The sequence below is a fragment of the Schistocerca serialis genome, chromosome 10 (assembly GCF_023864345.2).
Source record: "Schistocerca serialis cubense isolate TAMUIC-IGC-003099 chromosome 10, iqSchSeri2.2, whole genome shotgun sequence".
Taxonomy (NCBI): Eukaryota; Metazoa; Arthropoda; class Insecta; order Orthoptera; family Acrididae; genus Schistocerca; species Schistocerca serialis.
Window position 1 is genome coordinate 169,979,066 of NC_064647.1, and position 13,597 is coordinate 169,992,662.

Below are 13,597 nucleotides of genomic sequence, written 5' to 3' on the forward strand. Positions count from 1 at the left end.
TCAGTCCTGAGACTGGTTTGATGCAGCTCTCCATGCTACTCTATCCTGTGCAAGCTTTTTCATCTCCCAGTACCTACTGCAACCTACATCCTTCTGAATCTGCTTAGTGTATTCATCTATTGGTCTCCCTCTACGATTTTTACCCTCCACGCTGCACTCCAATACTAAATTGGTGATCCCTTGATGCCTCAGAACATGTCCCACCAACCGATCCCTTCTTCTGGTCAAGTTGTGCCACAAACTTCTCTTCTCCCCAATCCTATTCAATATTTCCTCATTAGTTATGTGATCTACCCATCTAATCTTCAGCATTCTTCTGTAGCACCACATTTCGAAAGCTTCTATTCTCTTCTTGTCCAAACTATTTATCGTCCATGTTTCACTTCCATACATGGCTACACTGCATACATATACTTTCAGAAACGACTTCCTGACACTTAAATCTATACCCGATGTTAACAAATTACTCTTCTTCAGAAACGCTTTCCTTGCCATTGCTCGTCTACATTTTATATCCTCTCTACTTCGACCATCATCAGTTATTTTGCTCCCCAAATAGCAAAACTCATCTACTACTTTAAGTGTCTCATTTCCTAATATAATTACCTCAGCATCACCCGACTTAATTCGGCTACATTCCATTATCCTCGTTTTGCTTTCGTTGATGTTCCTCTTATACCCTCCTTTCAAGACACTGTCCATTCCGTTCAACTGCTCTTCCAAGTCCTTTGCTGTGTCTGACAGAACTACAATGTCATGGGCGAACATCAAAGTTTTTATTTCTTCTCCGTGGATTTTAATACCTACTCCGAATTTTTCTTTCGTTTCCTTTACTGCTTGCTCAATATACAGATTGAATAACATCGGGGAGAGGGTACAACTCTGTCTCACTCCCTTCCCAACCACTGCTTCCCTTTCATGTCCCTCGACTCTTATAACTGCCATCTGGTTTCTGTACAAATTGTAAATAGCCTGTCGCTCCCTATATTTTACTGCTGCCACCTTCAGAATTTGAAAGAGAGTATTCCAGTCAACATTGTCAAAAGCTTTCTCTAAGTCTACAAATGCTAGAAACGTAGGTTTGCCTTTCCTTAACCTATTTTCTAAGATAGGTCGTAGGGTCAGTATTGCCTCAGGTGTTCCAATATTTCTACGGAATCCAAACTGATCTCCCCCGAGGTCGGCTTCTACCAGTTTTTCCATTCGTCTGTAAAGAATTCGTGTTAGTATTTTGCAGCTGTGACTTATTAAGCTGATAGTTCGGTAATTTTCACATCTGTCAACACCTGCTTTCTTTGGGATTGGAATTATTATATTCTTCTTGAAGTCTGAGGGTATATCGCCTGTTTCATACATCTTGCTCACCAGATGGTAGAGTTTTGTCAGGACTGGCTCTCCCACGGCCGTCAGTAGTTCCAATGGAATATTGTCTACTCCGGGGGCCTTGTTTCGACTCAGGTCTTTCAGTGCTCTGTCAAACTCTTCACGCAGTATCATATCTCCCATTTCATCTTCATCTACATCCTCTTCCATTTCCATAATATTGTCCTCAAGTACATTGCCCTTGTATAGACCCTCTATATACTCCTTCCACCTTTCTGCTTTCCCTTCTTTGCTTAGAACTGGGTTTCCATCTGAGCTCTTGATATTCATACAAGTCGTTCTCTTATCTCCAAAGGTCTCTTTCATTTTCCTGTAGGCGGTATCTATCTTACCCCTAGTGAGATAGGCCTCTACATCCTTACATTTGTCCTCTAGCCATCCCTGCTTAGCCATTTTGCACTTCCTGTCAATCTCATTTCTGAGACGTTTGTATTCCTTTTTGCCTGTTTCACTTACTGCATTTTTATATTTTCTCCTTTCATCAATTAAATTCAATATTTCTTCTGTTACCCAAGGATTTCTACTAGCCCTCGTCTTTTTACCTACTTGATCCTCTGCTGCCTTCACTACTTCATCCCTCAAAGCTACCCATTCTTCTTCTACTGTATTTATTTCCCCCATTCCTGTCAATTGCTCCCTTATGCTCTCCCTGAATCTCTGTACAACCTCTGGTTCTTTTAGTTTATCCAGGTCCCATCTCCTTAAATTCCCACCTTTTTGCAGTTTCTTCAGTTTTAATCTACAGGTCATAACCAATAGATTGTGGTCAGAGTCCACATCTGCCCCTGGAAATGTCTTACAATTTAAAACCTGGTTCCTAAATCTCTGTCTTACCATTATATAATCTATCTGATACCTTTTAGTATCTCCAGGGTTCTTCCATGTATACAACCTTCTTTCATGATTCTTAAACCAAGTGTTAGTTATGATTATGTTGTGCTCTGTGCAAAATTCGACCAGGCGGCTTCCTCTTTCATTTCTGTCCCCCAATCCATATTCACCTACTATGTTTCCTTCTCTCCCTTTTCCTACACTCGAATTCCAGTCACCCATGACTATTAAATTTTCGTCTCCCTTCACAATCTGAATAATTTCTTTTATTTCATCATACATTTCTTCAATTTCTTCGTCATCTGCAGAGCTAGTTGGCATATAAACTTGCACTACTGTAGTAGGCATGGGCTTCGTATCTATCTTGGCCACAATAATGCGTTCACTATGCTGTTTGTTGTAGCTTACCCGCATTCCTATTTTCCTATTCATTATTAAACCTACTCCTGCATTACCCCTATTTGATTTTGTGTTTATAACCCTGTAGTCACCTGACCAGAAGTCTTGTTCCTCCTGCCACCGAACTTCACTAATTCCCACTATATCTAACTTCAACCTATCCATTTCCCTTTTTAAATTTTCTAACCTACCTGCCCGATTAAGGGATCTGACATTCCACTCTCCGATCCGTAGAACGCCAGTTTTCTTTCTCCTGATAACGACATCCTCTTGAGTAGTCCCCGCCCGGAGATCCGAATGGGGGACTATTTTACCTCCGGAATATTTTACCCAAGAGGACGCCATCATCATGTAATCATACAGTAAAGCTGCATGCCCTCGGGAAAAATTACGGCTGTAGTTTCCCCTTGCTTTCAGCCGTTCGCAGTACCAGCACAGCAAGGCCGTTTTGGTTATTGTTACAAGGCCAGATCAGTCAATCATCCAGACTGTTGCCCTTGCAACTACTGAAAAGGCTGCTGCCCCTCTTCAGGAATCACACGTTTGTCTGGCCTCTCAACAGATACCCCTCCGTTGTGGTTGCACCTACGGTACGGCTATCTGTATCGCTGAGGCACGCAAGCCTCCCCACCAACGGCAAGGTCCATGGTTCATGGGGGTGATTTTTTCGAAAACGGAACCAATTTTGTTGTTTCATGGACTAACATTCGTAATTCTACTTTGTCTTCACTTTTTGTGCGAGTGAACTGAGAAACCGTAATTGATATTGTTGAAAAACATTCTCAGGAATAGTCTTTTATTTGTTCTTAAGTACATGTCTATTAAATATATCAAATATCTAACGTTTATCTGAATTTCTTACTTTTTCTCACTCCTATGTCACTTTACCCCGACATCGGTCTAAAATGACATATTATGCACTTCTTAGAAGGATGTAAAAAACGTGTGGTTTATTTTAATTTAAAAACATTTCACCAGGATAGCGAAACCTACAGGTGAATAAATCACGATCCTGATATAAATTTTATTTAACGTCATGGTTTATAAAGCAGTAACGACCTAACAACAAAATGGTAATTCATTTTCGCCAGATTTTCCCTACTGCAGAGAGTTGTGTTGGGATCACTGCTGTTCATGTTGCATACTGTAAATTGTATGTTTGTATGTATGCAGCGCTACAACCTGTATTAATATCGCTTACAGCTATCTGCACCCTCGGTAAGAGATTCTGTGGTTGGACGGACTAGCAGTTAGCGAGTGGAAAGAGAAGTGTTTGGACATGATTTTCTTAGTGGAGACCTAGTGTTGGTAGGACATGCATTGTAAAATGAGGATGGATGTAGTTGGTAATGTTTGGGTAATGCAATTATTGACATACAATTTTTGGAACTGGATGTCACATGAATAAGGTAACATCTTCTAAATACATTGTTTGCTCTAGAACAAAAAAAATTTTTTTTTTTGCTAACCATATGCCTCCTAGTAGTTAAGGTCTATAGTAGTTAGAATCTCTTTATTTACCTGGCTGTAGCTGTTGTTTGCTATAATTGCTGTAGTGCGTGCTATGAAGATTTTCTGTGAGGTAAGTGAATTATGAAAAAGTATAGGTTATTGTTAGGATTTCTTGCAATTCAGGGCCATTCTTTTGTGTTAATTATTGGAAGCCATGTAGTCACTGTATAGCAGTCAGATAGCGTTGGGCTTGTATATTGTGGGTAATGAATGAATAGGTTAAGTTTGAGTTTGTCAGGGAAAATTCCGTAAGTCAGTGTTTAAATGATAAAAATAATTAAAAACTGTAGTTTCAACGTTAATACAGTTTGTGTTGGTGGTGTACAGCAGCAGTTAACTACAAACCAGTTTCAGGTTGCTGTATGGAAGAACTATTGCTAATGCTATGCCGGCCGCGCGGTTCAAGGCGCTACAGTCCGGAACCGCGCACCTGCTACGGTCGCAGGTTCGAATCTTGCCTCGGGCATGGCTGTGTGTGATGTCATTAGGTTAGTTAGGTTTAAGTAGTTCTAAGTCTAGGGGACTGATGACCTCAGATATTAAGTCCCATAGTGCTTAGAGACATTTGAACCATATTGTTACTGCTTTCTAAATAATACAGCTCTTCAACGGACGGTTTGCATGTCTACAAGCGAAAAGACTTGCAACTGTTGGGTAACTGACCGCCCAGATAAACCAAGGAGCTACCAACAGCGTCCCGTCAACGACCGTTCTGCGCCGGCCGAAGGTGGCCGAGCGGTTCTAGGCGCTACAGTCTGGAACCGCGCTACCCCTACGGTCGCAAGTTCGAATCCTGCCTCGGGCATGGATGTGTGTGATGTCCTTAGGTTAGTTAGGTTTAAGCAGTTCTAAGTTCTAGGGGACTAATGACCTCAGCAGTTAAGTCCCATAGGCACGATCGATGAACACAAGAATGCATCTATCCTTGAGGACCATGTCTGCCCCTATACTCAATTTGTTTTTCCTCGGCACAGTGGCATCTACCAGCAGGACAATGCAACATGTCACACAGTGTACAGCGTACGTGCGTGGTTGGAAGACCACATCAGGATTTGTTTACCGTACTCCCCTGGCCACCAAACAAATGGTTCAAATGGCTCTGTGCACTATGGGACTTAACTTCTGAGGTCATCAGAACTACTTAAACCTAACTAACCTAAGGACATCACACACATCCATGCCCGAGGCAGGATTCGAACCTGCGACCGTAGCGGTCGCGCGGTTCCGGACTGAGGCGCCTAGAACCGCTCGGCCACCTCGGCCGGCTGGCCACCAAGCTCCTCGGATTTAAAGGCAGTGGAGAACCTGTGAGATCACCTCCATCGGGCTGTTCTCACCACGGAACCTCAACCCAGAATCCTAGCGCAGCTGGATACGGAACTGGAGTCGGCATGGCTCCACATCCAGTTCGTTGCCTGCCTTCCAGAACCTCACTGCACATCTCTCAGCGGTCCTCGCACTCTAAACATGGTTATTCAGGCTTTTAAACATCATAGTAATGCGACAGGAAAACGTATCTGGTTTAGTTTACTTGTTCATATGTTCAGGTTACCTTATCGTTATGTTTGGGAGTACAGGTGAGGAGAAATTATTTGTTTCTGCTGACATTCAATTACCAAACATTTACTGTGATGACGTCGAGTAACTACTGTGTGACAGCTTTGACATAGATATCAGGGCATTTCAACTATACACATCACAAAAGTTTTGCATCACCCCGGTTCTCAGAACTCGTGAAGATAGAGGTTGGCTGTGGATATTGTATCACAGGCACGGTCCCTTTGACTGTTCAGAGTTGTCACAAAACCCACCCAAAGGTGTAAACAACCATGCATGAGCAGCGCCAATTAGACGGAGGGGGTCCGACAGCTGATCACTTCCAGTCACCCCACCAGGAAGTAGGTACTTCAACCAAGCAGCGGTTCGATCGCGTCCGCATTGTTACTTTGTGCTAGGAAGGGCTCTCAACAAGGGAAGTGTCCGGGAGTCTCGGAGTGAACTAAAGCAATGTTGTTCGGAAATGGAGGAGACAGAGAGAGACAGGAACTTTCGATGACATGCCTCGCTCAGGCCACCCAAGGGCTACTACTACAGTGGATGACCACTATTTAAGGATTATGGCTGACAGCAACGTCACCATGTCTAATAACGCTTTTCATGCAGCCACAGGACGTCGTGTTACGAGTCAAACTGTGCGCAATAGGCTGCATGCTGCGCAACTTCACTTCGGACGTTCATGGCGAGATCCATCTTTGCAAGCACGACACCTTGCAGCGAAGTACGGATGGCCGAATGGACCACTTAAGATAGGCATCACGTTCTCTTCGCCGATGCGTATCGCATATGCCTTCAACCAGACAATCGTCGAAGACGTGTTTGTAGGCAACCCGGTCAGGCTGAACGCCTTTGACACACTGTCCAGCGAGTGCAGCGAGGTGGAGGTTCCGTGCTTTTTTTGGGGTGGCATTATGTGAGGCCGGTGTACGCCGCTGATGGTTATGGATAGCGCCGCAACTGGTGTACGGTACGTGAATGCCATCCTCCAACCGATAGCGCATGCATATCGGCAGCATATTGGCGAGGCATTCGTCTTCGCGCCCCCAACGTACACATCTTGTGAATGACTTCCTTCATGGTAAGGACATCGATTGACTAGAGTGGCCAGCATGTTCTCCAGACATGAAACCTGTCGAACATGCCTGGGGTAGATTGAAAAGGGCTGTTTATGGACGACGTGCCCCACCAACCACTCTGAGGGATCTACTCAAAATCGTCGTTGAGGTGTGGGACAATCTGAACCAACAGTGCCTTGATGAACTTGTGGATAGTATACCACGACGAATAAAGCAATGCATCGATGCAAGAGGACGTGTTACTGGGTATTAGAGGTACTGGTGTGTCCAGGAATCTGTATGGCGGTACAACATGCAATTTGCGTTTTTCATGAGCAACAAAAAAGGCGAAAATGATGTTTATGTTGATCTCTATTCCAATCTTCTGTACAGGTTCCAGAACTCTCGTAAGCGAGGTGAGGAAAAGTTTTTTTGATGTGTGTATTTCGCAAATTGCTTCTTCCATATACGTTCCTCTTGATACATATATATTTTTAATAAAAAGTTGTATACATAACAACATGCTGTTTTTATTTCTTCGCCGCAGTCAGTTTTAAGAGGAAATAGGAATGTTGTATGTAAGGCTTGTTGACTTATGATTGGAGCAGTGTTGTGGAATCTGAATGATTCAAGTTTTGCAGACCTGCCCGTTCACAGCTGAAAACTATGAGAAATACTGTCACTGGACCTACTACACTCACAGATCCAGCAGCTGCACACGTATCTCCTGTATTTCTTATATTAACGATACCAACCGATTTACCTATTCATTTTAAGTGACCTCATTACTCAATGCAGATTTCGTTTGCAATAACAATAAGGCTCCAGGTCAGAGAGAGAGAGGAAGAGGAGGTGGACAGAAATTGGGGAGGGGAAGAAAAAGGATAGAGGGGGAGGAACAGATGGACAGGGAGAGGGGGAAGGAAATTATGTCTTGTGTATTATTCCCATACATATTAAACAATTACGAAGCATTGCCGGGTTCGCTGATTCGGATGTAAAGAGGCTAAGATGGGATATCGTGGAGAGCTGCATCATACCTCAGGACCGAAGCCCACAACAACGACGACAGCTACAACAGGTTTGCCGATAATCATTCTGCTTACGCTACGGCCATGAGTAGAAGAAGGAAGGAGAGAGTTTTTCTCTCTCCTTCCTTCTTCTACTCATGGCCGTAGCGTAAGCAGAATGATTATCGGCAAACCTGTTGTAGCAAACGTATCCTCCACCAGACTTGCTTTGTAGAGATGCAGCTGTAAGCATAGGTGGGCAACATTAATCAAAAAGTTATCTTGGTCGATCGTTAACCAGTTTCTAAAAGAGTTAATTTCGTTAAACGTTAAAGAGTTACTTTACACGAGATAGATCGGAAGTTAAAGTCAATCGCTAACCCGTAACAGTAAAATTTATGATATGAGTGCAGTGAAATTGTGTTTCTTCGACCGGACCCTGCCGTCACAGTTTCTTACAACGGTATATATGACGACTCTTGTGCTCTGCTTATGTGTTGCTTCAAATTCTAAAGGGTCGAATTGAGAGCCCTAATTGTCGATTTATTAGGCAAGCATAGTTCACAATCGAAAAGTATTTGTTCTCCCGATCTGGATACAAAATAAACGCTATCATTTAAATGCGGTCACAGATTTCCATCAGTTATAGACCTAGAATCCGGTTCCATGATTTAATTTCCACAGTCAATCCACTAGCATACAGGAGTACTTAACGCGAACTCAGTAAAAGAAGTGGATTGTTTACATCACTCACTCGCACCCTGGCGTAGCGACACACCCCACACTGAAGAGCCAAAGAAACTGCTACACCTGTAGGGTGTTGAACACGCAGAAGTGCCGCAACACGCTGTGGCACGAACTGATGTCTGAAGTAGTGCTGGAGAGAGTTGTCACCAGGAATCCTGCATGGCTGTCCATAAATCCGTAAGAGTACGACGGGGTCGAGACCTTTGCAGAACAGCGCTTTGCACGGCATCCCAGATACGCTCAATAGCGTTCATGTCTGCCGAGTTTGGTGGCCATCGGAAGTGTTTAAACTCATAAAGTGTTCCTGGAGCCACTCTGTAGAAATTCTGGACGTGTGGGGTGTCGCATTGTCCTGCTGGAATTGCCCAAGTCCGTCTGAATGAACAATGGACATGAATGGATCCAGGTGATCGGACAGGTGCTTATTACGTACGTGTCACCTATCAGGTGACACGTATCTAGACGTATCAGGGATCCCATATCACTCCAACTGCACATACCCCACACCATTACAGAGCCTCCACTAGCCTGAAAATTCCCATGCTAACATGGAGGATCCATGGATTCATGAGGTTGTCTCCATGCCCGTACGCGTCCATCCGCTAGATACAATTTGAAACGAGACTCGTCTGACTAGGTAACATGTTTCCACTCACGAACAGTCCAATTTCGGTGTTGATGGGCCGTACACGATTGGGCCTTCGTCTCCGAAAGCCCACATCGATAATGTTTCGTTGAATGGTTCGCACGCTGATAGTTGTTGATGGTCCAGCATTGAAATCTGCAGAAATATGTGGAAGGATTGCACTTCTGTCACGCTGAACGATTCTCTTCAGTCGCCGTTGGTGCCGCTCTTGCAGGATGTTTTTCGGACTGCAACAATGTCGGAGATTGTTGTTTTACCTGATTCCTGATATTCACGGTACACTCGTGAAATGGTCGTACGGGAAAATCGCCACTTCATCGCTGTGTTGGGGATGCTGCGTCCCATCGCTCTTGCGTCGCCACGTTCTAACTCACTTAAATCTTGACTACCTGCCGTTGTAGCAGCAGTAACCGATCTAACAACTGCGCCAGACACTTGTCTTCTATAGGAGTTGCCGACCGCAGCGCCGTATTCTGCTTGTTGACATTTCTCTGTTTGTGAATACGCGTGCCCATACCAGTTTCTTTGGAGCTTGAGTGTGCATGACCCACCTTGTCAGAACACGATTTCCGCGTGGGGCGTGACGTGATACTTGTCATAAATAGTAGGCACATAATTAACGATTAATGGAGGTTAACGGATGTTAAGAGTCCGTAAACTTTAAAAAAAAATAACTTAAAAATTAATCGAAAAGTTAACTTCGTTAATTAACTATTTATTGTGGTATTGTGCCCAGCTATTGTTGCAAGCTGTAGCAGTCAAATAATGCCGTCTAGTAGGAAGAAGGCTTGTGGGGAGATGACGTAGAACAGGGCTTCCCAACAAAATTTTCTCGAGGGCCCCCTCATCGAGCATGATTGGTACCTTGTCTTTATCACAGTATCAAGTACCTAAAAAAGCCAAATTAAGAGTCTTTTGATACGTTTTCTATTTTTGGTACTTAAATAAAACAGTGAATATTCATTATTGAAAAAATATTGAGCTTAAAACTTTTTCAATGTAGCCATCATTGTTATTGTTAAATTTTTGATTATTGGTCAAAATCGTTGTCTTCAAATCTGGGTGTTTAGTATAACAAATGCATTATCTTCCTCTTCATCTGCAGACCTCTCTCGTTTTAACGAACCACTTTTTAACCAACGGTCCATTTTTAACTACGCAAACTGTAGTTTCCCCAAAAAACAACGGTTTACAAACACTACTGTTTTAATATATATGTAAACAATACGGTCTGTGAAGGCACTGGAAATAAATTAGCAATGGCCGATTGTCGTCTGAAATGTGAGATTCTGTGCAAAGTGACTGTCAGTTGTCAGCTGCAAAGAGGCAGCGCGCGTAGCCTAACGGCATACAGCAGAGCTATTTGCATCTATCTAATTCTAGTTTTGCGCTAGAGTGTGATAGTGTCAGTTGGCTCTAGGAAGACGCTAAATGCAGAAGTTAGCGTTCGCTAAAGCTGTGCTCATGCAGGAAGCGGCCAAAACTAAAAATCTGTTATCATACGAAATATATTTAATATATTTTTTATTCTAATAGCATCTTGCGGACCCCTCTGGTATAGCTCGCGGACCCCTGGGGGTCCGTGGATCACCTGTTGGGAACCACTGACGTAGAAGATGGGCCGAAGTGTGACGTAGGCAGTCATCTGAAGTAGGGGTAGGGAAGAGCGGGTATGGAAGTAGTACGCACTGTCCACGTGTGAACGTTGTCAGCTGGCGCGTAACGGAGCGTTGCAGGCGCTCGGAGCAGAACTGCCAGGTCTGGGCGGGAGACCAGCGCTGATGAGATAATGGCGGCTGCCAGCGCAGGAAGTGACGTCACACGGTGCCGGCCCGCCGGCAGGCGCGGGCCGTGTCTCTGCAGCTGGCGGGGTCGAGGTTCGCTACCGTCCCCCACCTATCCCCTGCCCCTCGGGAAATATATTTTGTTGTCGTCCCAACTCTTAATCAAATGAAACTATATGGTTCCAGAGACCTTTTCAAGTCTCAAACATCTATGATGTACGGTGTGTTCCACTTATCTGATGACCTCCTGCCCGGCATATTGCAGTCCGGCCACGGAAGCCACGTCTGCTGGTCGAATGGGCCCTGCCGGACCACACTACGTCCCCCACTTTTCTATTTGTGTGTTTCGCCTGAAGGCCGTACAGACATGGGCGCCTTGTCGTCCAGTGTTATTCGAGCAGTGAAACAGGCATGACGAGTGTAACAGTTAAGTTTGCGAACGCAGCAATGGCAAGAGCGAATTATTCAGTTCCAAAACTGTTTATTTACGATTCGTATGTGCGTACAGAGTCTGCTCGTACTGGTCGGAGACTGTTTGAACAGAAGTCTCCAGGTGTTCGAGTCCCAAGTAATGACACAGCTCACAAATAATTATTTTCATTATTTTCATCATGGCAGCGAGAACAGGAACCATTGCGAAATTGTCTGGAATGAGAAAGAGCCCACAGTTGCACTAAATTATGTTTATTTTAAGCCTTGACCGTGGTTTCTGATATAACAGTACAGCCTTCTTCAGAAGTTCAAAACGGTTCAAATGGCTCTGAGCACTATGGGACTTAACTTCTGAGGTCATCAGTCCCCTAGAACGTAGAACTACTTAAACCTAACTAACCTAAGGGCATCACACACATCCGTGCCCGAGGCAGGATTCGAACCTGCGACCGTAGTGGTGGCGCGGTTCCAGACTGAAGCGCCTAGAACCGCTCGGTCACTCCGGCCGGCTTCTTCAGAAGTCCTAAAAAATGATTGAAATAACATTTAGACCAGTGATTCAATTTACACATAAACTTCAAAATTAGGTAAGTGATAACACATTACTTACATACACACTAGTAAATGAAAAATTGCTTACATACACAGTAATAAATGAAAAGTGTTTTTGCCCAGCGGCTGCGTCAAGAGCAATAAAATAACTTCAAAAGATATAAGCCTGTTTCGAACATAAGTAAGATTACATATGGCGCTATATGTCCTCCGCCACTACATCTGTTATACTGGGCGCACAGTCGTCAAATGTGCTGCACCCCGCGCACCATAGGTGGCGCTCACCACAGTGAGCTACGTCGCACCGTTTATCAGGCAACTGGTCAATACGTACGACAATAAATTAATAACAAGACTACATGTGCAAATGACGGACCATATACTATTAATAAGAATGTCCAACAGATGAAGGTTTTCAGCCTGTTTTGGGCATAGGAGATAGGCACTAGTAGTCACTCGATTGTGCCATATGATTGTATGATTATGTTTTGAGATAAACTAATGTCTTAGGACAATGCTCCAGTAGGAATTAGTCATAAAGAGTCATGAGCTGCTTTTATGTTAACAGTGGTTTGTGTTGAGACAGATATGTTAATGTGTCCTTCGTCACCTTGTACCATGTTACCGCACTCATTCACTAGGGTGCTAGTCGCAGAAACAATGACAATCATTGGCAGTGGGCTATGTACAACGACTACGGTCGGCTGGTAGAATTAGCCCTATAAGCTGTTAGAGCGTATAATGTAAGCTGAAGTAATATTTGCATATGATAGTCTCGTTTCTGAATCATGCATCAAATAGTGATACGACAAACTTTGTTAGACGAAATTGTTGATGTTCTACCACTCTAATGATCGTATGCAACAGTATTTCATCTGTTGGACATTCGTATTATTAAGTATATAGTCCTTCATTTGCACATGTAGCACTCACTCCGTCGTCAGGCCACAAGTGGCCCATCGGGACCATCCGACCGCCGTGACATCCTCAGCTGAGGATGCAGACAGGAGGGGCGTGTGGTCAGCACACTGCTCTCCCGGTCGTTATGATGGTTTGCTTTGACCGGAGCGGCTACTATTCGGTCGAGTAGGTCCTCAATTGGCATCACGAGGCTGAGTGCACCCTGAAAATTGGCAACAGCGCATGGCGGCCCGGATGGTCACCCATCCAAGTGCCGGCTATGCCCGACAGCGCTTAACTTCGGTGATCTGACGGGAACCGGTGTATCCACTGCGGCAAGGCCGTTGCCTATTTGCACATGTAGACTTGTTATTAAACAGGCTTATATCTTTTGAAGTTATTTTATTGCTCTTGACGCAGCCGCTGGGCTAAGACATTTTTCATTTACTGTATATGTAAGCAATTTTTCATTTATTAGTGTATATGTAAGTAATATGTTATCACTTACCTAATTTTGAAGTTTATGTGTAAATTGTATCACTGGTCTAGATGTTATTTCAATCATTTTTTAGGACTTCTGAATAAGGCTACACTATTATAGCAGAAACCATGGTCAAGGTTTAAATTAAACATAATTTAGTGCAACTGTGGACTGTTTTTCAGTCGAGTCACAAATTATTGGATAAATTTCTTGAAACGGGAAGTGTTCAAGACAAGACGCCGACGTACAGTTCTCACAGAAGCTCGTCTCGAAGACATTGCATACCGCCTGGAAAATTCCCCTAAAAG

At 43.9% G+C, this 13,597-nt stretch overlaps 1 pseudogene; it reads right to left on the reverse strand.

Moving 5' to 3' along the window:
* Positions 1–13,039: 13,039 nt before the first annotated feature.
* LOC126425624 (5S ribosomal RNA) lies at positions 13,040–13,157 on the reverse strand (annotated as a pseudogene).
* Positions 13,158–13,597: the final 440 nt, after the last annotated feature.